Consider the following 24,620-nt stretch of genomic DNA (forward strand, 5'->3'; position numbering starts at 1 on the left):
CAAAGATGCAGCTGTAGTGTGCACCCTCATATAGGTTTTAATGGGGGTGGCTTTCGTGTGCTTTTGAAAGTAAAGTCCCGTAGTGTGTTTTTCATTTTATTTTTATTTTTTTATTTATTTTTTTGATCTGCAAAAGTAAAGGCATAATGTGCTAGTATGAATCACATACTAGCACGTTATGTTAAACTTGCCTGCAAACGAAGCCCTCGTCGCCCCCCCCCCCCCCCCCCCACTGGAGGCTGCATCCATCTTCATCCGTCTTCCTTTCCAGGTCTGCGGACTCCGGCTGTGTGACTGGCCGGAGTAGCGTGACGTCACTCCTGCACATACGTGCAAGAGCCGCTGATCACGGCACAGGCTTCTGAAGAAACTGAATGGGTGGCCATTCCTTCAGAGTGCATGTGCTGAGGATGTAATCGACTGCATATGCAGTAAATATCTCCGAAACGGTGCACGTTTAGGAGATATTTTCAGTACCCATAGGTAAGCCTTTGTATAGGCATACTTTTATAGGTACAATACAGTGCCTTGCGAAAGTATTCGGCCCCCTTGAACTTTTCAACCTTTTGCCACATTTCAGGCTTCAAACATAAAGATATAAAATTTTAATTTTTTGTGAAGAATCACCAACAAGTGGGACACAATTGTGAAGTGGAACGAAATCTATTGGATATTTTAAACTTTTTTAGCAAATAAAAAACTGAAAAGTGGTGCGCGCAAAATTATTCGGCCCCTTTACTTTCAGTGCAGCAAACTCACTCCAGAAGTTCAGCGAGGATCTCTGAATGATCCAATGTTGTCCTAAATGACTGATGGTGATAAATAGAATCCACCTGTGTGTAATCAAGTCTCTGTATAAATGCACCTGCTCTGTGATAGTCTCAGGGTTCTGTTGAAAGCGCAGAGAGCATCATGAAGACCAAGGCACACACCAGGCAGGTCCGTAATACTGTTGTGGAGAAGTTTAAAGCCAGATTTGGATACAAAAAGATTTCCCAAGCTTTAAACACCCCAAGGAGCACTGTGCAAGCGATCATTTTGAAATGGAAGGAGTATCCGACCACTGCAAATCTACCAAGACCTGGCCGTCCCTCTAAACTTTCAGCTCAGACAAGGAGAGGACTGATCAGAGATGCAGCCAAGAGGCCCATGATCACTCTGGATGAACTGCAGAGAACTACAGCTGAGGTGGGAGAGTCTGTCCATAGGACAACAATCAGTCGTACACTGCACAAATCTGGCCTTTATGGAAGAGTGGCAAGAAGAAAGCCATTTCTCAAAAAGTCTCATCTAAAGTTTGCCACAAGCCACCTGGGAGACACACCAAACATGTGGAAGAAGGTGCTCTGGTCAGATGAAACCAAAATCAAACTTTTTGCCCACAATGCAAAACGATATGTTTGGCGAAAAAGCAACACAGCTCATCGCCCTCAACACACCATCCCCACTGTCAAACATGGTGGTGGCAGAATCATGGTTTGGGCCTGCTTTTCTTCAGCAGGGACAGGGAAGATGGTTAAAATTGAGGGGAAGATGGATGCAGCCAAATACAGGACCATTCTGGATGAAAACCTGTTGGAGTCTGCAAAAGACCTGAAACTGGGACGGAGATTCATCTTCCAACAAGACAATGATCCCAAACATACAGCAAAATCTACAAAGGAATGGTTCACAAATAAATGTATCCAGGTGTTAGAATGGCCAAGTCAAAGTCCAGACCTGAATCCAATCGATAATCTGTGGAAAGAGCTGAAAACTGCTGTTCACAAACGCTCTCCATCCAACCTCACTGAGCTCCAGCTGTTTTGCAAGGAAGAATGGGCAAGAATTTCAGTCTCTCAATGTGCAAAACTGATAGAGACATACCCCAAGCGACTTGCAGCTGTAATCGCAGCAAAAGGTGGCTCTACAAAGTATTAACGCAAGGGGGCCGAATAATTTTGCACGCCCCACTTTTCATTTTTTTATTAGTTAAAAAGTTTCAAAAATCCAATAGATTTCGTTCCACTTCACAATTGTGTCCCACTTGTTGGTGATTCTTCACAAAAAATTTAAAATTTTATATCTTTATGTTTGAAGCCTGAAATGTGGCAAAAGGTCGAAAAGTTCAAGCGGGCCGAATACTTTCGCAAGGCACTGTATATGCATGGGACTTTCCGTCCTCTTTTAAGCATGGCAAAAGCACACCAGTCTGAAAGGGGCCACAAGTAAACCCTAACTGAATGAAATTAATGGTGTATGGACACTGCCAGTTTTAACTTTTTCCCAGGCAGGGTTTACCCCCTTGGTCCATTTTGTTTGTTTAGTGTGAACACTCCAAACCATACCTGGGTATTAGGCCGCGTTCACAAATGGGCGCTTTGAATTGTGGACAGAATCGCAGCACATTTGAGATTCCATTAATTTAAATGGTACCTAAAAATGCATTGTGGTTCTGCTATGATTGACGTGTGATAAATCGCATTGTATGAAGTTTGTCGCCCCAAAAAAAAAGTTCAGGAGCTTGTTTTGGGAGATGTGCGCCACACAATGTGGTTTGCTGGGATTTTATCGTGGCAGAAATGCACTGCGCTTTCAGGTGGCATTCAAATGAATGGCATCTGAAATGTGCGATTTGTCATTCCCACCTGGACATTTTGAAATGGTGGGTAGAATCGCAATTCTGCCTGCGATTCAAAATGCCCATGTGTGAGTGCAGCCTTAAAGTGTGCATCCTATTAAAAATCAATAAATATATATCATCTACCTATGCATCTGAATGTTCTGTTAGTCCCCCACTTCCCCTGCACAGTCCCACAAATACCTATTGATCCTGCCAGTGAAGTTCACCTGATGCAACCCTGTGAGAGGATGGCAATGATACTTCACTGCTTTTGAATTCAAAACATTGCCATTGTCATATGGTACTCTGACCCTGCTTGCACTACAGTGGGATTCAAAAAATATTCTAAGGGGCATAGCTATCAGCACCATTGCTACTGATTTACAAGCCAGTAGCTTTCAATCAGCACCTGGCCACACTGAGTCCTGCCCACTGCTTTCTGGATTGCCAGCACTGCCCTTGTTATTGAGACTCTCCTACTGTGATCTGCAGTGTCGGGAAATGGGGAGGGCACAAATGAAGGAGGATTTGGCTCATTCAGGGAAAGAAAATTAAGTTTGTTTGTTTTATGAGGCTTGTGCATCACATAGTAACTGGATTTGGGACTTGTTTAGACTGTCATACAGAATCCCCTTGTACTTTGCCAAGACTCCCATTGATAAGGTCCGTAAATAAGTTTAAAGTTGACTGTCTTTTGTGATGTTCCAGATCAGGGGTCTTCAAGCTGGCCCTAAAGTTTGCCTTGATATGGCCCTTAGGGCACTATTCCTCTCACTGGCACCAAGAATGGGGAATAATTTCTCCTAATGACACTAAGGGTGGGGCACTATTCCTCCCACTACTACCAAGGATTGGGCGCTATTCCTCCCACTACTACCAAGGATTGGGTGCTATTCCTCCCACTACTACCAAGGATTGGGCGCTATTCCTCCCACTACTACCAAGGAGGGGGCACTAATCCTCCCACTACTACCAAGGAGGGGGCACTATTCCTCCCACTACTACCAAGGAGGGGGCACTATTCCTCCCACTACTACCAAGGAGGGGGCACTATTCCTCCCACTACTACCAAGGAGGGGGCACTATTCCTCCCACTACTACCAAGGAGGGGGCACTATTCCTCCCACTACTACCAAGGAGGGGGCACTATTCCTCCCACTACTACCAAGGAGGGGGCACTATTCCTCCCACTACTACCAAGGAGGGGGCACTATTCCTCCCACTACTACCAAGGATGGGGCACTATTCCTCCCACTACTACCAAGGAGGGGGCACTATTCCTCCCACTACTACCAAGGAGGGGGCACTATTCCTCCCACTACTACCAAGGAGGGGGCACTATTCCTGCCACTACTACCAAGGAGGGGGCACTATTCCTGCCACTACTACCAAGGAGGGGGCACTATTCCTCCCACTACTACCAAGGAGGGGGCACTATTCCTCCCACTACTACCAAGGAGGGGGCACTATTCCTCCCACTACTACCAAGGATGGGGCACTATTCCTCCCACTACTACCAAGGAGGGGACACTATTCCTCCCACTACTACCAAGGAGGGGGCACTATTCCTCCCACTACTACCAAGGAGGGGGCACTAATTCTCCTCCTACTGAACACAGGTGCTGTGTCATTTTTTTTTTCTTCGTTTTTTCTTTCCACTATCTGCAGTTAAAGTCTAAAACCACTTTCACACCAGTGGACTGATCGGACCCGCCTGCTTGTTTTTTCAGGCGGACTCTGTCGGACCACCCATTGTTTTTTATGGGGCGGCGGATGTCAGTGGACGTGTGTCTGCTGACACCTGGCGGGTATCCAATCCAATAAAACTGCTAAAAACAGAGATATATGCCGGTATGTTCGCCATCCGTTTGGCATATCGGCTCAGATGACAATCTGATGGCAACAGACTGTCCGACCGCCCCATAGAGGAGAGCGGGCTGTGTTTGTGTTCTCTCAGCATAGCGACGTGGACATGGTCCTGTCATCTGCCTGCTCAGCAGGAATCGGCAGAAAGATTCCCCTGCTGAGCAGGCAGATCCACTTGGACGGATCTGCTTCATTTCAAGGGGCCTAAAGGACATTAAACTGGCCCATTGTTTAGAAAGCTTGGCTCTTCTATTCCAGATAAAGAAAATTTTGATTGACCCAGGTCTACAATTTATAATGGTACCCGTACACATGAGTGTAGTGTCGCTTGAAGCTCCTTATTCAAAAAAAACTATGCAAGCTTCTTTTGGGGTAGAAATGCATATTTTGGCACCAATGGACTTTAATAAGAGTGGCATAAAATGATCATAATGTGTGTTTTTGCACTTAGCAACTAGCTTTTTGTTGGCAAAAAAAAAAAAAAAAGAAAAAGAAGTAAACGTGCACAAAAAGGTCTGTATAGATGCTAAAAAAAATGCCCCTTAAAAGCAACCTTTCCTTATATATAAATACCTTTTTATCTCCGCATACTGCAGCCTTACTCCTACACATTGAAGAGGAAGCTGGCTTAGCAGAGAGTTATGTCACTAAGAGCCTGTGCACAGCACATGGACATCTGTTCATGTCATAACTGTTTTTGTTTCCATACAAGTCAATGGAAATGTGAAAGAAGCTTGATGCAGCTTAGTATGAGGTCAAATGCAGGCTAGAAGCACCTGTGAAGGAACTCAAGATTTCATAACCTAGTCTCAAAGACAAGCTGAATGCATCTGAATGTTTGCCATGACCCTTACACAAGATGTAAGGTTTGTAATAGCGGCCTAAGTGCGATCAAAATAAAGAAAAACACACGACAGACAAAGCTACGGTTGGGCCATTGATAAAGTCACGTAATATGGAGCCGGGTGACGTCACTTCCTGTCGTGGCCGAGACCAGAAGTCTCTGATATATGTGAAACTGATTACTGCTATTTTAGATGCAAGTTACTACCTTTTTAATAAATACTTTTATTGGAATTCAACACATGGAGATTCATTTTTATTTCATGTAAACTTGCAATGGAGGGAAGTGGATGAGATTGAATAGATTAATAAGTCCAGTGGAGTTTCCTGCCTAGTTTTTCTGACTTGGTAGAGGACTTCAAGGAGAGAGAGTTTGTCGATTTGGACACCTATGCGATTTATACTAGCAGTGCGACTAGACCTGTAGGGGTATTCTCACGGATGGTGGAAGCACATTATAAAAAGAACTGCATATATATTGTTTGCACTTTGGATGGTGACCTCACTATATGAACTATTTTTACAGAGTTTTTTTGCACTAAACACTTTTTATGGATTTTGGATTTTATATATTTAAAATTTTGGTGTTGTTTTCTTAAATGCTCTTCATATTGCACTTTATTTGCATTATTGAATTTTTGGATATTTGCACACTATTGCATCGGAACTTTGGAATATTTTCATTATTGAGAAAGTGCCACATCAATTTATTTGTATATTATCACTGTGGGAACATATTTTGTGTTGACAGCTACTCATTGATTTATTTGATTTTTGGTTTGCACATTAATATACTTTTATTATATAAATCCTGTACTGTATAAAAATAACAATCCTTATACTTCCAGGATAGTGATTTTTTTAAAAAGCAATGAAGCCAGAACATCAGTAGGACATGCAGGCAACTAGCACTACAAAAGGAATGGTCCGTGGCATCCTCCATGATCTCTCATCACAGGTTTCCTTATATTGCAATAAAGAGACATGGCTGTCCTGGCTGTGTGGCAAGTGTGTGTAAATCACACAAGTGGCTGAACTGAATCTCCAATATTGTAGCAGGAAAGGCCGCATGTACACAGGTCCTACGGTGTAAAATGCTGACTTTTTTTCAATGCTCATGAAGCCCAGGTGCTGCCTATAGACACCCACAGATATGAAGGGCTGTACAGTGTATATACCAGTACTTGTGTACACCTGCTTTTAGCACAAGGAGTCAAGTCTGCATTTGGGGAATACAGTGGTGTATTTTGGCTTTGTGCTGCCCTAGGCAAGATTAAAATTGGGTGCTGCTTCATTCTCCTTCTCCCCACGTCTTCCTGTTTAGGATCCACTCCTTCCTCTTTAGGCTTAAAAGTGGATAATGAGTGTATGTATATATATAAATATGTATACAATTGTTGTACAAGTCCCAGCATGAACCCCTGAGCTCTATGGATGTGACCCCCTTAGATATCATGGGTTCATGCTGGGAGGGGGGGTCACATCCACAGCTCTGAGGGTTTCATGCTGGGACATGTACCTGTCACCTCAGAGTCCTGGCAGTTCCCTTTCCCTGGATGGAGGAGGTGGGTGGAGCTAAAACAATAGGGATGGAGGAGGAAGTTAAATCTTCCTCTGGTTTGATTGATGGGGCCTCGGCCTCACTCTACATTAATGTAGGCGCGTGACATCACTGGCTGCTAGATGGCAGGTGCTGCAGCGCTAGCAACCAGTGGGCAGTAGAACCAGCGGAGGAGATGGAGCAAGCTATGGGGCTCTGCCAGCCAGGATTAATATTTTCAGTTAGTAAAGCGGCTCTATCTATGGCAGCCTTTTTTTTGGGCTTGCTCAGGCTGCCCCTGTTCTCTTCAGTCCTCGTTAATGTCCCTTCCGCCTAGGGGAGCGGTGCTGCCCCCCTGTAAAAAGTTTTGCAGTAGACGGTTACGGGGAGTTCAAGTACCTGGTAGTTGCGGGTTAGAGGTATTTTCTTGATCCAGAGGACAAACGGCTTCCGCAGACTGGATCCAGCAATCACCGGATAGGCCTCTCTCACTGACCTACCAGCCGGTGGGATTCTCAAACAAAGTCTCTGCCACAGACTTGTCAATTTAGATGAACTTCTTGAGAAATATTAAAGAACTGTCAAAAGTACCAGTTTCCTTCAGCCGATCCATCGATACTGTATGGTTAATGACCCGGGTTGCGTCCTCCAACTGAGTCTCCAGGCTCCTCCAGAGATACCAGCCTTGTGCTCTGTACTCTCCTGGAAAAGTCCTCCCCTGGATCCTCCAGTCACTTGGCTTCTCCACGCAGGCAAGACAGCACAGGACCACCCCTGGGTCAGTAGGCCCCAAGACTTTTGGGCCTACTTTCTCAGTTGCAAACCTCGGGCCAGCCAGCCCAGAGTCACAGGAACATGCAGCATACACCCCAGGCCAGGAGGGCCATGAGGTCAGGATAGCGAACCCTGGAAAAGAGACCCCACAAAATGGCGTCAGTACCTTAAATACCCCCCCCCCCCAACCCAGTATGCACAGCGGGTGAACCACTACCACTGGGCTATTTCCGAGCAAAAGTGGTATTCAATGCATTCAGCCTGTTGCATTTCCAACACTTACTGGTGGTGACAGTGACACCCATGGTCAAGTGGAAACTAGCACAACCCAGCTGAACTGGTACAGAAACCAGAACTTTGAAAGAATTAGCCTGAACCAAACTGCAGCTTCAGACAACTTAAATTTGAAAAAATAATAGCGTCTGTTTATTAGGAGCAGGGCGCTACATATATTGTGTGTGTGTGTATATATGTGTATATATATATGTGTGTGTGTGTGTGTGTGTGTGTGTATGTGTGTGCATATATATATATATATATATATATATATATATATATATATATATATATATATATATATATATATATATATATATATACACATACACACACACACACACACACACACACACACACACACACACACACACACACACACACACACACACACACACATAAATTAGGGCTGTGGAAATTTTAAAGATGAATTCCTCGATTAATTTTTTTGATCAATCAAAATTCTTTTGGTCGGTACTCACCTCTCCACTGGCTTCCAGGTCTTCAGGGAGTTCCTTTGGAGGTCCGGTGACATCACAGACATCGACATCACTGGACTCCTCCCCCTTCCCCAAGTGCCTCCATCTGCTAACGAAGGGAAGGGGGGAGGAGTCCAGTGACGTTGAAGTTCTGATTGAACGTAACGCATAGGTGGGAGGAGCTAAGCATAACGTCACCCGCTGCTGCCCTACGAAACTAACACGATTGTTAGCTTTACATGCTGTGTTTTTATCATCTTTATGTGAGTAGTTTTGTGTTTGAACACAAAAATTGAATCTTATACTTAAGCGGTGAACACTTGCATCTTTTCTTTCTACCCATGACCTGGCATCCTTGCTGAGATCTAAGGAGACGTGAGATAAGTTTATGGTCCTTGTTAACCCTTTTGATACCCGCTTGCATAACCACCTGTTTGCACAGGGGTCCATGCCATAAGGTGTGAGTGATTAGTTAGACCGGAGGTGGAGGGATTGTCACGCTACTGTGGAAAAAAAATTACGTCAGTGCTACAGTGTGAACTGCGAAGTTAAGTCATGGATCGTGGAAAACAAACTAGTGTCGTGTGATTGTATATAGTGTATACCACATTTACCACTGACTAATGCAGCGTTGCAATGCAAGGAGGTCAGCTAAAAGTAGTTGATCTGTATGTGCGTTATATATTAATCGATTAATTTCGATTAATTATATGTATGTGTGTTTGGGGGTTCCAAGTAATGTCTAGCAATTTCTAGAGAAAAAAGAAAAAGATTTTAACTTAAACAACAACTGTCAGAAAAAGGTTTAGTATTCAAGTGGTTAAACGTTCCTAATTTACATTGATTCCTTTGATGTAACAGACACATTGATACAATGTTTAGACTTAACATTCCACTGATAGAACGTTTTAAAACTTGGCAGACTGCCCAGACTTTGACTTGATGGCAGAGAGAAAATTCTCTTCATACCGAAGATCGGGAATCCCTTTGTCAAGATCGCCATGGGAAAAAAATTGCGATAACGATTCTTGACGACGATTAATCGTGCAGCTCTAATTTATAGCAGAATTTAGCTGTTTTGGCCATAGGTCAGCTGTATTTTATAGTTCTTTTTTTTTTTTTTTTTTTTTTTTTTTGGTAGGGATGCACCGAATGGGTTTTTTGGTGCCGAAACCGATACCGAAAATGAAAAATACACTAGGCTGAAAACCGAAACCGATACCGAAACAGCACCGATACCGAAAATGACTGTTTTAAAAAAATATTTTTATACAGGAGGTGGTCAGAGACTGGGGACATGGTACAGGAGGTGGTCAGAGACTGGGGACATGGTACAGGAGGTGGTCAGAGACTGGGGACATGGTGCAGGAGGTGGTCAGAGACTGGCGACATGGTGCAGGAGGTGGTCAGAGACTGGCGACATGGTGCAGGAGGTGGTCAGAGACTGGCGACATGGTGCAGGAGGTGGTCAGAGACTGGCGACATGGTGCAGGAGGTGGTCAGAGACTGGCGACATGGTGCAGGAGGTGGTCAGAGACTGGCGACATGGTGCAGGAGGTGGTCAGAGACTGGCGACATGATAAAAGAGATAAGTGCAGCCAGTGTTGCCCCCCAGTGATTCAGCCAGCGATGCCCCTCTGCAGTGAAGAGAGCCGTCTGGTTGAATAGAGCGCCGGGAACATCACAGCTTTAATTTCAATAGCTATGTGTTCCCCGTCGCGCGCCGTCACACACAGCCCCTCCCCCTTGTCCAGGCACTTTGATAGACAGATCACCCGTCCAATCTGGACAGGTGATCTGTCTATCAAAGTTCCCCGGACAAGGGGGAGGGGCTGTGTGTGACGGCGTGCGACGGGGAACACACAGCTATTGAAATTAAAGCTGTGATGTTCCCGGCGCTCTATTCAACCAGACGGCTCTCTTCACTGCAGAGGGGCATCGCTGGCTGAATCAGTCCTGCGCTATTCACCCCCATCATGGGCGGCACCAGGGGCGGGGGCGGAGTTCCGCCCCCAGGCCCCGCCCCATTTTCGGCTCAATTATCGGCCGTTTTTTCCTTTTGGCAAATTGCCGAAAAGGGCATTTTCGGCCAGTATGTTTCGGCGGCCGAAATTTCGGTGCATCCCTAATTTTTGGGCCTTGTTCACACAGGGAGTATCAATGCATGTTCCTCTGTGAGGTCGTGGTTAGGAGCACAGGGATGCACAAGTGTTCATGAATCCCAGTGCAGGCAGTCCCATTGATTGTCAACTGGGATGCAGCGGCTGCACAGGCACAGCTCCCTAGCTGACATTTGTGGCCACATAGTCATATTGGGAGCACTGCAGTCTGTGTCTGTTCAGCCACTAGATCCCAGTGGGACTGCCTGCAAGCAGATGCATGAAAAAAATGGCCCTTTCATGGGCAAATGCTTCAGTACGCCCGTGTGAACAAGGCCTAATTCTAATTCTTCTATTGTAAAGTACTGTGTAATCTTCTATTTGTAGCAATGCAAAATTAAACCAATTTACTTCCTTTTGAAAAGGTATTTGGTCAACAATGCCTATCTTTTTTTTTTTTTTTTTCCCCTCCCTTTCTAAAGACGAGTTCTAAAATTAACTTTTTAGAAGACGCCCATTTGTAAATTTAGTAAACAAAAGTTTCCTAAAATAATCAGGGTGTTGTATTGGAGTGGTGGATTGCGATGTTTGGAATCTGTGTGAACTTCGCTGGGCCGGCACTATCTCAGGAGGAAAAAACTTCCTTTTTAAGTCTCTCTGACATTTCCCCCCGTTGTTCGTTCGAAACAATCAGTCTTGAGTAAAAACTTTTGGCGTTTCTTAATTTTTCACCGAGGTCGCTCTGACCTCACCCTAATTGCTCAATTAGTCTCTGGCCTGCTTGTTTTGAAATGGTTATTTTTGTTCCCGTCTACAGTATGGGTGTCTGACATCAGCCCGGGCCGGATCCCATAGGAGAGCTGAGCTGTTCAAATGTCTTTAGTACTGAATGAGTTGTACAGCTCTCTGGCCTAGACAGCACTTTTATATAATCATGCCTTTTCATGTGATATGGTGGAAATTGCAGGAAGTCAGGGGGTTCATGTGCATGTGATTAGAGGCTTTTTTCCTGTCTAGTTGCTGTTTCTGGACTTTTATTGCTGTACATTAGGCCAGTATTATAGACCATGTAATCCTTCCCAGCTCTCTGCTGAATTCCGTGAAATGTGTTCTGTAAAAGCCCAGGTACACTTATTTTTATTTTATTTTTTCCCGTTAAATATTTGCTTTGCTTATTTCATTGTCTATTATTGTCCTTGCTGACTATTTAACTGCTTTTCTTGCCCGTTCCAGTTTTTTTTTTTTTTTTAAGAATTGTATTGGTTGTCCTAAGAGATCTGTTGCCAACCTCCAGATTGAAATTTACTGACACGACTCCCATAATTTACTAGCACAGCTAAGTTTTTTTTTATTTTTTTATTTTTATTTTTTTCTGGCATTTACAAAAGTTGCAAATTTCAGTATTTAGGCTACAAGCTTTTTTTTTTTTTTTTTTTTCCCATTCTCATTCAATAAAGTAATTTTTTTTCCAAAAAATTGCATTTGAAAGACCCCTGTGGAAATGCAGTGTGACAGAAAATATTGCAACAACCACCATTTTATTCTCTATGACAGGGATCCTCAAACTACGGCCCTCCAGCTGTTGCAAAACTACACATGCCATGAGGCATTGTGCAGCTCTGACATTCACAGACATGACTAGGCATGATGGGAATTGTAGTTCCTGAACATCTGGAGGGCCGTAGTTTGAAGACCCATGCTCTATGATGTCTACTAAAAATATATATAATGTTTGGAGGTTCTAAGTAATTTTCTAGCAAAAAAAAAAAATATTTTAACTTGAAACCAACAAATGTCAGGAAAAGATTTAGTGTTTTAAGTGGTTAAACTTTCCTCACTTACACAGAAGTCTATTCCATTGACAAATTGGAAGTTAAGTTCAACTGATAAAGAATGTTCTGATTCGTGACGGACTGCCTGTTTTTTTTCCTCCCTTTCTTTTGATGGCTGTGGCTTCAGAAGAGCAGAGAATTCTTTGCATAGCAAGAATCGCGAAAAACACTTTTTAGTCAAGATCGCAATGGGGAAAAAATTGCGATAACATTTCTTGACGATTAATCGTGCAGCCACTGCATCCCAATTGACTTATGAACAGGAGTGGATGCACAGGACACCTGTGCATTCCTGTGCAGGTAAACTTGGCCATTGCACAGGCGTACACTGTAGTATGCCCATGTGAATGAGGCCTAAATGTTGTTGGGTGCATGTCAGACTTAAGTAAGGGCTGAAACAGGCCCAAAACTGTTGTCTACTTGGTGGAGTTTGAATATGCTGCACAGTTCATGATTCATCGATGAAGATTGGAGAGCTGGCATGTCAAAGTAGATGTCAACAGTGAGTATGAAAGGATTAGATCTTCAGTTGGGCTTCATTTGCGTTTTACCGCTCAGCTGAACCAGAGCATGCAGCTTCTCAAGATTGTTCACATGTAGTGGCCCTGATTCCGTGCTTGGTGGCAGCAGCAAAAATGAAATGGCATGTCACATTTAGCAGGTTTTACTGCCACCAAATATGAGCAATGCAAGCCGTGGGGCTGTGTCGCAACTGCATGCAATGCACTAGATTGCAGTGCGATAATGCAGCTTTTACAAGATGAAGGGTCCATGCACACTAGGCTTAAGAAAACAAAAGGCTGCTTCTACAGACCTTTGCCTGTAGACGCAGCTCAGTGTTATCCTATGTGCCCATGCACATGAGGACGTTTTAGGGGCATATTTTAGGCCTTGTGTTTTAGAGGCAGGAAAAAAAAAACCTTCTGTATTGCGTTTTTGAGAGTAGCTTTCTGGCAGCCTCTCCCTGTTTTATAGATTTTTGTTTTTATTCATGTTTTTGAACACCTGTATTTAGGGTGTAATATGTTCACCAATCCCCCTCACCCACTTTGCGACAGTGGGCGAGGGATCCTCTCTACGCACCCGCTGTCACAAATTGAAAACAGGGTGGCTGTTCCGGGGCTCTGCTCTCATCATTCATCCATAATTTCCTGCAAATTAATAAACTACAAATACCGTAAGCCATTTGGGGCTGATGGCTTGTAGTTCTTAATGAACTGTGATGGTGCTGGTGAGCACTCTCATAGTTGATTGATCTTCCTGCTCTCAAGTATCTGCCTGCCCGTATCGGAGGTACAAGCAGACAGCTATTCTGAGAATCTGCAGGAGCCTGAGATTGCACCTGCTCCCTGCGGGTGCTATGCCCGGCAAGCTGCTTAGAAAAAAAATAAATGCACGTTTTTCTTGCCTGCAAAAATATGTGCATTTATTCTTCTTTTTTTTTTTTTTCTAAAGGTGAACTTATCCTTTAAACAAATTCCAATAGATTTGCTGTTATTCAGTCTTTGCTTGGATCTAGATGTCACTGTATATTTTAAAGGGGTTGGGTTTTACAGCAAATGCCATTGACTTTCTTCTCCACCTCCCTCCATTACTGTATACTGTCTTGTTCCAGAACCTAAAAAAAAAATTGCCCGAACAGGTTAACTTGTTAGCGATCAAGCTTCAAACCTTCTGCTGGTGAGCTTTGATTTATTAAGTCTGTAAATATAAAAGGCAGTGGATGTGCCCAGACTTCTCTTTCTAACCCCTGCTAGAAGAAATAATGTTGTATTACAGCCATATTTGGGTATAATCATAGAAATGTCACCTAATATTCCAGCAGTGACGCTACTGTAACTTTTTTTTTTTTTATATACACTTTCAGGCTTAATAGTCTTGGCTGTAGTTGCATGGTTTCTAAATTAACGGATAACTGTACCTCTAAGCCCCTGTACACATGGTCGGAGATTTCGACAACCAAATCCGTCGGATTTTGTCCGTCGGATCTTGTCCGAAACTGATGCATACACACGGTCGGACTAAGTTGTCGAAAAATCCGATCATTCAGAACGTGATGACGTAATTTCGTTACAATGGGACTACGTTCAGGCTAGTAGCCAATAGCTTTGATGTAGGAATTTGATCTGAGCATGCGTGGCACTTGGTCCGATCAAAATTCTCTACACATGATCGGAGTATGTCCGATCGAACCAGTTGGTCGGAAAATATTTCCAACAAGTTGGAAAATTGGGTCTGACGGATATTCCGACGGAATCAGTCCGATGCATACCACACACAATCGGATTATCCGACAACACGGTCCGATAGGACACATTCCGATGGATTCTCTGACCGTGTGTACAAGGGCTAAGACGTGTTCGCTTTTTTTTTTTTATATATCCAGGGACAACAAGTAGCTTAAAAAATGTGTTATATTTTCCCATGCATGAGCTCCTAGGTCTGTAAACTGCCATGTACAGTAAACAAAAAAAATAAAAAATCCATTGACAATTTAGCAAAACCTAAAATTCACAGCTACATATGGGAAAAGTGCCCCCTACACACATACCATACCATATATGGTATACCATATTATTCTCAATGTCCTTTGTTCTGATGGTCTCCTGAAACGTTTCCCTATTTAATGAATCTCATTAAAACCTCTTTGGGTGGTTCCCAACCTTTTTACTTGGGTATCCGTTGGCCAGTTGCCATAAATCGTATCCCCCATTTTGGAGGGCGAAGGGTTAATTGAGTAATAGGATATTTTAACGGAAACCCAACATCAGTGCAGACATCTGCCTAGACCCCAATACATCTTAAGCCCAGGTCATACAGTCCTGGGATGGACAGCAGGAGACCAAAACAAATTATCTACAGCTCAAGTCAGCTGATCAGGGGAGAATAGGAGGAGAGCTCAATGCATCCAGAGCCCGGACAAACAATCGGGTACACAGAAGGCAAAAATTGACCAGCCAATCAGGAGTTTCCTAGAAGGTGACTCAACTACTTAAGGTACCTCTCCAGTCACTTGGGAGGAAAAAAACACTCATATCCTTGGCCCAGTGCAAGTCTGACAAAGCATGACAAAGTTGAGCTTGAAAACAATTCGAGTAGACAAATGGACTTTATAAGCACACGTGTATATTAGAAATAATGTTTTAAAGTTTACTTTTTAATAGGATAAAGTTAAAACCATTGTATACAAACACATTAATAAACATATAATTGAGTGACCTCAAGGAATACATATAATCTCTCCTCTTCTCTCTTCTCTTCTCTTCTCTTCTCTTCTCTTCTCTTCTCTTCTCTTCTCTTCTCTTCTCTTCTCTTCTCCTCTCTCCTCTCTCCTCTCTCCTCTCTCCTCTCTCCTCTCTCCTCTCTCCTCTCTCCTCTCTCCTCTCTCCTCTCTCCTCTCTCCTCTCTCCTCTCTCCTCTCTCCTCTCTCCTCTCTCCTCTCTCTCTCTCCGTGTGCCTGTGAAGTCCATGTTTCTACTCTTATTCTTTCCAAACCATATTGGGACGTCGGCACACTGCTTCTTGTGTATCCACAGTATCACCCTGTGATGAAACGCGTAGTTTACGTTTTTTTTAAGTTGAGCATGAATTCCACTAAGGTAGGTTGTCTTTGGAGGGGTCCAGGCTGGCCAGCAAGTTAGGTGGATATGTGGCATTACATTTGGATCTCACTGGAGGGGTCAGGACTGGCCAGCAAGTTGGGTGGACATTGTGGCATTACATTTGGATCTCGCAGCTGCAGGGCAGGAGTTCTTTTGCTGACATTATTACATATTTTTGTACCTAAAAATACTGGTCCGTGCCTCTGGATGTACTCGTACCACAGGCTGAGCACCATTACTCAGACAAACTGGTTTTATAGAAGTGCTTTAGAGAAACCGGTTTATAGAAATCCTGGGTTTATGTATAGTTTGTAACTTTGCGTCCTTCTATACAAGACTTGTGGTTGGAGTTAATGGTGATTTGTGCTGTTTTAATAAGCTGTCCACACACCGCATGCTTAGTAAGACAGTATAAATCAAAACTAACACACAAGGGAAGCCCTGAGAACAGAGGAAATTTACACACTGAAGCCCTTTCTTTCAGTATAATCCAGAGTTTGTACAACACTACGACATGTGTCTCTCCGAGGCCCGGACACAACGATGCTCTGTTTACATTCCGCAGTCTTTAAGTAATTGGGATTTGAGCAAAACGGAACATGTTTTCATTTTCAGTTTCTTCATAATGCATAACGGCAGCAGCTTAAACATCTGGGCCGTCAGCCTGCCAGACTGCCGTGTGTTTTAAATCCTGCTTTTATAGAATTTTTCATTCTTACAAAGGCATTTTATTAAAAAAATTTTTAAAGCATACTTTTCTTTAGCCAACGTTTACACAAAAAAAACTGGCAAATTTGAATTATTCAACATATAAATGCTTACTGGTGCATAAGCAGTGAACAAAAACTCTTCTCCTGTCACCTAAGATGCAGCTCGCCCCCCATTAAGTGTTGCCATCTTGCCTCTTGCACATCGTCACATTAAGGACATCAAAGATACCTCTGCCCTTTCTGTGCCAGCTGCACTCACACCTGAGCGTGAGCCATTTGGGGGACAAAAAAAATTCTGTGCCTAGAATCCACATGCCCTTAGCTCAGGCATGAGGGTGTGCTTACCTGAGAAAGCCCCACCTCCCCTTCTCAAGATGAAAGAAATGAAAATGCTAATGAACTTTTTAACTAAATGAAATGAAAATGCTAATTAACTTTTTAACTAAAAAATAGTTAATGTTGATTGAGAGAGTTTTTAGTTCCACTTTAAAAGCAGGAGATTGTGATTGATTGTTTGTTGGTTTGTGTGTTTTGGAGGTTCAAGCTACAAAATGCTTAGGTATGGTTCAGGGCTTATGGCCATGTCACTCTGTGTGAATGCAGGCAGACGCCCCATATTCATTTCCACTCCTGAGTTTTGTATCCAGGAGCTTCCCCAGTGAAAACCTTTTCACCCTAAAAAAAGCAACACCCATCATTCCAGATAGACTTTGTGTTTTTCTTTTGTTTTGCGTCTTTCTTCCCTTTTTTATTTTATTTTTTTAAATATATTTATCCACTGGATTTTTTTTTATAATGCTTCTGCTTGTTGTTGCCCTTACTGTTTTTGTCTGTTACCTTCCCCTGGGTGTGCTTAGCGATGCATTTTTAAAGCCCAACTCCAAGAACTAGACAAAATCTACCCTTATGCCGACCATACACGGTTCAAATTTCGAAAGAATTTTCTTTCGAAAAGCATATCTAAGAATTTTCTTACGCATTTCTCACCATTAGTGGGCTGCAGCAACGGGCGATTTTCGTGCAGCAATCAAATTTGAGGAATTGGACATGTTGATCATTTTTTGAAAAACAAAGGATTTTCTAATCAAAGATGGGAGAATCGTGCGAGAAATGTAATTTAAAAAAAATGCGCATGTGCAAGAAAAGAAAATTACCGAGAGAAAAGACGATTCCTGGGCACGAAAATTCTTTTCTGTAGCCACATGAGGTGGAATTGAAGGCTTGGTCAGCCAAATTTTTGAAAATCAATGGTGGCACCATCGGATCACAAAAAAAAAAAAAACTTTCTGATTTTGAAAAGAAAATTTGTTTGAAATGCGACCATGTATGGCCTGCTTTACAGTGCAGCCCCCCCCCAATATGCTGCATAGGATTAAGTGTACGTTCTAGGGTTGCATGAATAAGTTGCAATTATTCCTAGTTCCAGCAAGGTCCCTCTCGTGGTGGGACTTGGTCCGATGAAGCCTCTTGCCTAAGGCGCTCCTAGCCATGGTTGCACCCGACTTCGTCAAGAAGAAGTTCAGTCCCCTTTAACTTTGGCTCCTGCCTGAATATCCAAGTGTGTGTGTGTGTGAGTGTGTGTGTGTGGGGGGGGGGGGGATTGGCAAGGGAAAATATGCTTTTATTTACAAAGGGTTAAAAGCCCTGCATTGTATGTGATGATACTGGGGGATGGCCCACAGCCTGTAGCTCTGGGGGGGACTCCAAAGCTTTCTGAAGTGGGTAAAATGTAAGCACTACAGCCTCTTCGGCTCCCCCCTAGATGTAGCAAGCATTTAACCCTCGAAGTGTGCAGGTGGGTAAGGGGGACACTGGAAGGGTACATTTTGTCCAATTTCTGTAGATGGGCCTCCCTGCAGTTTATGGTATTAGTAGTGCAAGAATTGAAAAGCACTCAGAATACACACAGAATGCTTTGGGTATAAAGTGGTTTTGCTAGTACAGTTGTTAATTCCGTGGAACTAATATGCAAAACCTGAAACCAAAGTTGAACATTTGCCTTGAGCAAGCTGCAAGGAATTTGGTTCTTCTGGATGAGACTCTTCATTTTTCGGCAGCATGTGTGTGTTCTCTTCTTCTGACTCTTTCACCTCTAGTGTTGAAGTTGCAGATTAGTAGATCAATCATTGAACGAAACTACAGATGAAGAGGGGTGGAATGTATTTGCAGTTCCTGTTTGTTGGCAGCCATGCGCTATCTCTTCAGTGAACTAGAACCTGGGTGGATGTTTAACATGATGTTAAAGTGAACCCGTGCTTGGCCCACTTTAAAGAAGTATTAAACACAGTGCAAATTCCTGTTTTTTTCTTTCGTTCCAAGTAGCTAGCTGTAGAACAAATATCTTAACCTCGTATTCTTCCAAAACACATTTCGCCTTTTAAAAGATCTTCACGCCGCGTCCCTCTCCATTGTGCTTCACTTGAACTTCCAGTCAGAGAGTGCACACACAGGATGCAAGCCATGCTGCACATGCACACCCTACACATGCCACCCATATGGGCATATATTGATAAGGACACGGCCTCTTGAGCACAGCAAACAATCATCAATGTAAGTAGACCTGGCCGAGAACGCGGCTGTCAGGCTGCTGGCGCCTTTGGGAGGAAATTTGTTGCACTCAGCTGCAAAAGCTAATTCTCCTGCAAACATATGCTAAACAGTAAAAGGGTACTAAAAACTAACCTCACCATAAGGTATTTCCGCTATATTTCATTTTTTCCATGGAGGATTTAAAACCTGGCAGAATGTAAACGATGTGAGTTCAGGGACACAAACCTAGACCTATGAGGTTGCATCCCAGTTGATATGAATAGGACTCCCCGCTTGCAGATGCATGGAAGGCCTGTGCATACCATGCAGGCAAAACACTGCCCATACATGGATGTACGCTTAAGTTTTTTCTCAACCACATTAAAGCCAAAAGACACCATTGATCACCGATTGGGGTAAGGAGCCAATCACACCAGCCATTTACCAAGTATCTAATCACAGCTGATCACAATGTAAACACACTTGCCGGTTATTGCCATTCCTTTCCTCGTGCGCTGTCACAGCGTGAGGAGAGGAGAGCCGGTAACCGACAAGTATGACTGGACATGTACCCTGATAATCGGGACACTAATCATCATCCGTGTCATGATTATGAGTGCAGCCCACCCAGTGCCCATCAGTGCAGCCCCATCAGTGAAGGAAAAAAATTACTTATTTGCAACATTTTATAGCAAACTAAGAAAAATGTTTTTGTTATTAAAATGTTTGGTCTTTTTTCATTTGTTTAGCAAGCAATAAAAAAACAGAGGTAATTAAATATCACCAAAAGAAAGCTCGATCTGTCTCAAAAAAATACGTTTGTGGGTACAGTGTTGTATGACTGAATGAATTTTCAGAAAATTTGTAAAAGCGCTGAAAGCTGAAAAAAGCCTGGGCAGGAAGGGGGTAAAAGTGCCCAGTAGGCAAGTGTTTAAGCCCATAGGCCAAATCCTTTAATAGGGACATGTGTTCCTGTGCCAAGTACACTGTACCCCTGGGCCGCTTGGATGCAAGTGCTACAGTTCTCATAGTCCCCAGTGTTACCGTTATGTACTTGCCTGCCTTTCACTAATAAAAGCCTGGGGCAATGTATTTTGTGAATGGCCAAGAAAAGAGGGAGGCAGAGACATAACCATAGCACTGGGGTCTATGAGACCGGCAGCACCTACATCCTAGTGGGCCAGAATGTACCGTGTGAGCACAGAACAGGCGTCCCCATTGGTCATCGGTTGGAAGGACGCGTGGCTTGCACAGCTTTTAGTTCTGCTAGCACTTTCATTGAAAATCCCTGATCTAGAGCAGTGTTTCCCATGCTTTTTTCAGTCAAGGCAGTGGCACCCTTTAAAATTCTGCACAATCTCAGAAAAAAACCTGAACTAACATTTTATACCTATTGAAGCATCATCCACACATGTAGGACACCCAACATTTCAAAGAAAATACACGTTTGCACACTGGTACTGAATAATAATCAAGGATTTCTTCTTCCTCATTTTCTCTCAACCACCCACCTAATTGTGTGAAAAAGGATGCTGTGCAGTTACCCTGTGTCCTTATCAACCAATGGTGCCAGCAGTTGTTAGGATGCTGGCGGCTTGCCTGTACAGTGCTCAAGGTTGTAATGTTGCAGAATAAAAACCTGTGGCTTTGAGTAACAAAAAAGCAGGCTTGATCCACCCACTGGCATGTACACATTTTTTGGACAATTTGGGGCAATTTTTAGGCATTACCTAGGCATGCCTGAAGAACCCAGGAGGTACCCTGGTTGGAAAAAAAGCTGATCTAGAGTACCAGTTTTACCCTTTCCTCCTACGCTGCAGATTGTGGGCAGGCACTCGGCATCCTCAATACAATGCAAGACTGTTGGTCCTGCATTGTACATGATGATGTCAGTGTGACCGCCGGACAAAGTGTTGAAGAGAAGTGGCTTCTGGGGACCAATTACTTGGAGAGGTGGAGTCTGCGGAGGCAGCGAGAAGTCAGTTACACTGATTTATAATGGTGCCAAGCATTAGGCAGGGGAAGTTTTTAAATTTCCTCAGAGTTCAACTTTAAATACATTTGTTAAGAAGGTAAAAGAAGAATGCCATCACTTAGTTTAATAATGTTGTCTCTATATACATGGTCTGTTCCTTCTGCCAACAGTCCTGTAATGACAATATTACTAAAATAAGTTTAAATGAGGTTTCAGAAGAACACAGATGAAAATGGCTGCACTGTGTTTTTATATCTGACAAATATAGTTAAATCTTGTGATTAAATATTAGTCATGTATCACATGCATCAGCTGCCTTGCCAGTGATGAAAAACAAAAATGTTCAGGCTTTGTAGATAAGTTTGATGTTTCCGTGAAACCAGTATTCACACTAAATGCTTGGGGCTACCAAATGGAAGAGAGGGCTTTGGATTTTCAGGTTTTTATGGTTTGTATTGCCATCAAGATTTCCCTTGCTTCTGTCCCAGTGACAACTGGGATGGGAAGTAAGGGAAATGTTCCCATACAGGGAGACTGGCATAGAGTTATTTTCTCGAACACCCATCACTCATTTGGCTTGTTTGGCTGTACTCCTTTTGTGGATGAGTGCAGTTCGTTCTGCACTCCTGTGACCCATTTTCCACAGACAGCAGGCTGAAGCCCACTTTTGGCTGACTTCACAGAGCCAGTCCAGCCTTGGGAAAGATTGTGACCATATGGTTGGGATCCACCCACGTGCCTGGACCGGCACCTGGCTCGGTCTCTCGGCAAGCCTGAGCCGGCCGCTCCTGCCCTCTTCACAGCCCAGAGCTCCAATGAGCCCTGGAGGGGCAGAGCAGACAGGGATGACTTATGCTGCATACACACAGTCGGACTTTCCTGTAGAAAAAGTCGGACGGAATTGATTCATCGGCTATTCCGATCGTGTGGGGGCCTCATCAAACTTTTTTTTTCAAAAATTCAGACGGACCTAGAAATAGAACATGTTTTAAATCTTTCCGAATGAATCAATTCTTATCGGGAAAACCGCTCGTCTGTATGCTGTTCCGATGGACCAAAAGTGACGCATGCTCTGAAGCAAGTACGAGACGGCAGCTATTGGCTACTGGCTATTGAACTTCCTTTTTCTAGTCCCGTCGTACGTCTTGTACGTCACCGCGTTCTAGATGGTCGGACTTTGGTGTGATCGTGTATAGGCAAGTGTGTTTCAGCGGAACTCTGTCGGAAAGACCGTCTGAGTTTATTCAGACGGAAAAAAACAGTTGTGTTTACGCGGCATTACAGTGAGCTGTGAGAACTGCAGTGTTTGTTCGGTTCGCAGCCTTAGCACTGGTGGGGAATATTGGACCGTTGCTGCATTCACCTAGGTAATTTTTTAATTCACATATTGTTGAAGATGGGCAGACCTTGAAGTTCAGTGGTAAGCCTCATACACACGATTGGACTTTGTACAAACTTTCCTGTGGATTTTTGTACAAAAGGCATCGGCCGAGAACTTGTATTGCATACACACGGCAGGACTTTTTCAGCCAACTTTCACCAAATCATGTTGTTTTTCTGCTCTTTACCACCACCTTTGGCCAACTTCTGTATTGTTGTCTGATCTTTTGCATTGGTTCTGAGCATATGTGTGTTTGTACTTCGTGCAAAAGTCCTATGGTTTTCTGTACACACGATCAGACTTTGCTGCATCGGACTTTTGTTGCCAGAAAGTTTATCCGGTCGTACAACCAACAAAAGTCAGATGAAAACCGAAAAAGTTTGTCAGATGGAGCGTACACACGGTCGGTTGTTACTCCAAAACAGCTAATTTGCATGTTTGTTGTCAAAAAGTCTTATCGTGTGTATGGGCCTTTAGAATCATTTTAGATCTGGCAAACAGTTTAAAGAGACCCTGTCATCACCTATTATACTTGCGATTAACCACAGACGGGGAACATGCATTAGAAGTACTTGCAGAAACCTTGCCTGCTGCAACATTGTGGATATCAGGTTGGCAGTCCTGGCAAAAAATATATACATGGAGTGTTGGACAGAGAAAGCTCCACCACTGACCATCCTGATATTTATGCCTACTGGAATCAAAATCCTGCAGCTGTCAGGTTTTCTACAAGTACCCCGAATACAGATTTCCTGTCAGTGTTTTCAGCATGGCAGGTGGTGACGGGCTCTTTTATAAAGAAATGGAAAGCAATTTATAGTACTTTTGAACTTTGTCATTCTGTCTCGTATGAATAGACTAGACTATATATGAATAGACTAGACTATATATGAATAGACTAGACTATATATACGGATAGTTTACAGCTATTATTGAAGCATTTTCCGCAGTCATTTTAACTATGACTTACAATAAAAAATATGGAATATCAAAAATGTATTTAATATAGAGTTGTGTGGCTCTGTAGGGTGCTGTGTACATCGGTCACTCTGTTGATATCACAGGAATTGCTATCAATACATTTAGTTGGCTGACCAGCAAAGTCAATTTGGTACACAGATTTTACCTGTTTATAAATACTCTGTGTGCATTTTTCACTTTTAAAATATCACCGCAAATGTAGTAAGTACAGAACACTCCTAAACGCCTGTTTGACCTGACAACACAGGGCTCTGCACTCCAATCCAAAACCATATTGTCAGTTCTTTTTTTCTTTTCCTTGATCTCTCTCGCTCTCTCGCTCTCTCGCTCTCTCGCTCTCTCCCTCTCTCTCCCTCTCTCTCCCTCTCTCTCTCTCCCTCTCTCCCTCTCTCTCTCTCCCTCTCTCTCTCTCCCTCTCTCTCTCTCCCTCTCTCTCCCTCTCTCTCCCTCTGTACACTTTTTTCCATCTTATTCCACCCCCCCCCCTCTTTCCTTTATCCTCTCCTCCTCTTTATATATTTATTTTTTGTTCCCCTTTTCCTTCTTCTTCTTCTTCTTCTTTTTTTTTTTTCCTTTCCATTTTTACTTTCCTATTGTCTATACCCTTTTTTTTTCTTTTTTTTTTTTTTTTTCCTCTTCTCCTCTCTCCTTTTTAGTCCCTCCTTTCCTTTATCTGTTCCCTTCCCTTCCCTTCCTTCCTTTCCTTCCTTCCCTCCCTTCCCTTCCTTCTCCTCCCCCCCCCCCTTTTTTTTTTCTTTTTTTTTTTTCATTTTTCTTTTCCTTTCCTTTTCATTTTTCTATCTTACTTTCTCCTCTCTCCTTTTCAGTCCCTCCTTTCCTTTATCTGTTCCCTTCCTTCCCTCCTTCCTTCCTTCCCTCTTTCCTTTTCCTTCCCTCCTTCCTTCCTTCCTTCCCTCCTTCCCTCCCTCCTTCCTTCCCTCCCTCCTTCCTTTTTCCTTCTTTCCTTCTTTCCCTTCTTTCCTTCTTTCCCTTCTTTCCCTTCTTTCTTCCCCCCCCCTTTTTTTTTTTTTTTTCCATTTTTCTTTTCCTTTCCTTTCTTCCTCTCTCCTTTTTTTAGTTTCTCCTCCTTTTCTTTATCCTCTCATTGTTTTCCTCCTTTTATTTTCTTAG

At 43.2% G+C, this 24,620-nt stretch overlaps 1 protein-coding gene across 7 annotated transcripts in view; it reads left to right on the plus strand.

Annotated features, from left to right (window-relative positions):
- The window catches only part of COBLL1 (cordon-bleu WH2 repeat protein like 1), a 203,492-nt gene that overhangs the window by 115,959 nt on the left and 62,913 nt on the right, over positions 1 to 24,620 (plus strand). The window lies entirely within an intron of this gene.

Source organism: Lithobates pipiens, unplaced genomic scaffold (assembly GCF_037356315.1).
Source record: "Lithobates pipiens isolate NorthernLeopardFrog02 unplaced genomic scaffold, aLitPip1_a1.2 Scaffold_22, whole genome shotgun sequence".
Lineage (NCBI taxonomy): Eukaryota > Metazoa > Chordata > Amphibia > Anura > Ranidae > Lithobates > Lithobates pipiens.